The following is a 3,541-nucleotide window of genomic DNA, read 5'->3' as shown; positions in this document are numbered from 1 at the left end:
CCAACCTTCTGCCTGTGCTACTTGCTCTCAAGTTATATAGGCAGAAATCTAATTTGTAAATGATTTTCAAACAAAGACAAATCTGTTTACATATGCAGCTTATTTCAGCTTCTACACAATTTCACTTGTACCTTTAGAGTCAATGGCCCAAGGGTATACTTGTATTGTTAGGCTTTGGCCTTACACTAAATTAACAAACAACCACATGTCTGTGGAGGTTTTGATATGTGGCTCAACATATTTTATAGATGCCAAGGCAAAGACTGGATCAAAGAACAAATAAGATGATTGGACACTATTATAGCTGATGCATTGCGTTCATGCAGAATGTTTTCAACTCTACATACATCGTAAGAAATCACATGATATACATATATTTACACACCAATAAAATATTCTAACCACAGTGAATAATCACTAAAATTAATGCTTTATATATAAAGACTGCAAATGTCATGTTTGAGAACATTTGTTTAGAAATGATTCACCTTTTAATCCCCATCATAACACCAAATCACATGTAATAGAATGAAAAAAACATTTTGACATTTTGATAGAGAGATTTCAACTATATACACCCACATACATACTTTACCTACTAGTAGTCATCAGTAGGTAGTTATAGTTAGGACCTAGTTACCATTGGACAATCATTTTTTGATTTGCCAATATCGTTGGCGCTGGTTGACATTTTCAAAACTAACAGGGGGGTCTGGTCAGCTTCTGTCTTGAGAGTTTTGGGGTGATTTGTCAGTGGGGGCTGTGAAAAAAGGAGGATCTAAGATGCATTTTCTCCATGGTAATTTCCATTGGCCAAACTGCTTAACGGAATTACACCAAATGTGGCAAAAAGGTAGCTCTTGGTTCAGAAAGTCTTTTTTTAAAAGTGTCAATCTGTTCAGTAGTTCATGAAATATTCATATTTAAAAAGAATTATATTTCTGGTGACCGTGGTGGATCTTCAAACCCTCCCGAGCACAAGCTTGATTTTGATCGGCTGCCAAAATTCTAAACCAAAAAGTGTTTGCAACCATCTTGGTAGAACCAAGTTACAAGAAAAAGGTGGGCCAGGTACTGGGGCATTGCACAATTATTATGCAAGGGGCCCCCAGCCTTATGGACCACTACCTCCCCAGGGTGATCCTTAATTATGCGTGGGGGGCCTCATGGGCCCCCCTAATCCCAGGGACTGCCACATCCCCGGAGTTAAATTTAATTAAAGAAGTGTGGGGGGCTCATGCCCCTCCCCGTACTATCCTAGGGACCACCATCTCCCTAGGGCACACTGCATGCAAATACAGGGGTCTGTTGCAGACCCGCAGCCCCGGGGACCACCGCCTCTCTGGGGATATATATATATATACATTGGAAGGGGGGCAGGCAGACTACCGTGTTGAGCCCTCCATGGCCCTGGTGACCACCACACCCCAGGGCCAGCTCCTGAACTGCCCCTCCCTGTCATTGCACATTTCTGCTTTGCTTCATGGAAGCAAGAGCAGCAAATCTGCTCTCAATTCCATCAAGTGAAGAAACTTGCTTTTGAACAAGGGGAGCTGCAGGTTAGCAGCTCCCCTTGTCCAAAAGCCATGCCGGTTCCCACAGGAGGCGGGAATCTGGCCGGGAGTGCAGGGGGATTGGGGCACCCCCTGCAGTCCCCAACATGAGGCCAGGCCGGGGGATGGGCCCCAGGGGCCATAATTGGACTCAGGAGGGGGGGCCACTTAGGCCCCTTCTAAAATGTAAAAATAAAAGAAAGGTTTGTCAGGCCCCAGGGGATGGGGTCCCTGGGGCCTGTTTTGGCCCCAGGAGGAGGGCCACGCAGCCCCCTCTTTTAAATTGTAGCTTTTTTAAAAAAAAACTATTGGTCATGCCCTGGTAGATGGGGTCCCTGGGGCCAAAAGCAGCCTCAGGAGGGGGGCCGTGCAGACCCCTTACCAATTTTTTAAAAATAAAAAAGTCTCAGGCCCTGGGGGATGGGCTCAAAAAGTGTTAAGGGAATGGGGCCCCCCTTTCTGCTCATCTCCTCCACTTTCTGCAACTTTCTTGCCTCTTTCTGCACCTCACTTGCTTCTTTCTTTACCCCTCTTGCCTTTTTATACACCATTCTTCTCCCTTTCCGTACCTCTTCCGGTGGATCCCCATGTACCCATGTTCCCTCTTTCTGCAACTTTCCTGCCTGTTTCAGCACCTCTCTTGCCTCTTTCTATACTTTTCTTGCCTCTTTATGTACCTCTGTTTGCTTCTTTATGCACATCTCTTGCCTCTTTCTGCACCTCTTTTCGCTCTTTCTGCACCTCTGTTGCTTCTTTTTGTAACTCTGTTGTGTCTTTCTGCACCCGCTTGCCTCTTTCTGCACCATGCATCCCTCTTTGTGCAACTCTCTTGCCTCTTTCTAAACCTCTTTTCCCTTTTTTTGGTACCCCTGTTGCCTATTTGTGGAACTCTGTTTTTTCTTTCTTCACTTCTCATCCCTCTTTCTGCACCCCTCTTGCCTCTTACTGCACCTCTCGCTACTTGCGCAACCCTCATGACTCTTTCTGCACCTGTTCCCTCTTTCTGTACCTCTTTTGTCTGTTTATGGAATTTTCTTGCCTCTTTCTGCAGTTCTCTTACCTCCTTCTTCACCTCTGTTGCTTCTTTCTGCACTTCTCTTGCCTCTTTCAGCACCCCTGTTGCATCAGTCCACACTACTTTTTGCTTCTTTCTGCACCTGTATTGCTTCTTTCTGCATACCTATTGTCTCTTTCTGCAATTGCTTTCCCTCTTTCTGTACTTCTCTTGCGTGTTTCTATACCTCTTCAATCAATCAATCAATCAATCAAAACATTTATAAAGCACACTACTCACCCGGAGGGTCTCAAGGCGCTGGGGGAGGGGGGGTCCGCTACTGCTCGAACAGCCAGGTCTTGAGCTGCTTCCTGAAGGCCAGCTGGTCCTGGGTCAGGCGGAGGTGGGTCGGGAGGGAGTTCCAAGTCTTGGCGGCCAGGTAGGAGAAGGACCTTCCTCCTGTGGTGGCTCTTCGGATGCGGAGGACGGCAGTGAGGGCGTGACCGGTCAATCGAAGCTGGCGTGTGGGAGCGTAGAAGTTGAGGCAGCTGTTGAGGTATCCTGGGCCTTGGGTGTGTAGGGATTTGTGTGCGTGGGTGAGGAGACAGAAGGTGATTCTCTTGTTGACCGGGAGCCAGTGCAGATATCTCAGGTGTCCGGAGATGTGGCTGCGACGGGGGATGTCCAGGATGAGTCGTGCTGAGGCGTTCTGAATCCGCTGGAGTCTCTTCTGGAGTTTGGCGGTGGTTCCGGCGTAGAGGGAGTTGCCGTAGTCCAGCCTGCTGGTGACGAGGGCCTGGGTGACCGTCTTCCTGGTCTCGGTGGGGATCCACCGGAAGATCTTACGTAGCATGCGCAGGATGTTGAAGCACGACGAGGAGACGGCAATGACTTTTCTGGTCATGGAGAGGGAGGAGTCCAGGATGAAGCCCAGGTTGCGTGCGTGGTCTGTTGGTTTGGGTGCGCTGCCCAGGAGTCGTCCCAGGTGGAGGGT

The sequence above is a fragment of the Lissotriton vulgaris genome, chromosome 4_1, assembly GCF_964263255.1.
Source record: "Lissotriton vulgaris chromosome 4_1, aLisVul1.2, whole genome shotgun sequence".
NCBI classification, from domain to species: Eukaryota; Metazoa; Chordata; class Amphibia; order Caudata; family Salamandridae; genus Lissotriton; species Lissotriton vulgaris.
The sequence above is the reverse complement of the archived record's forward strand: the minus strand, read 5'-3'. Positions refer to the sequence as shown.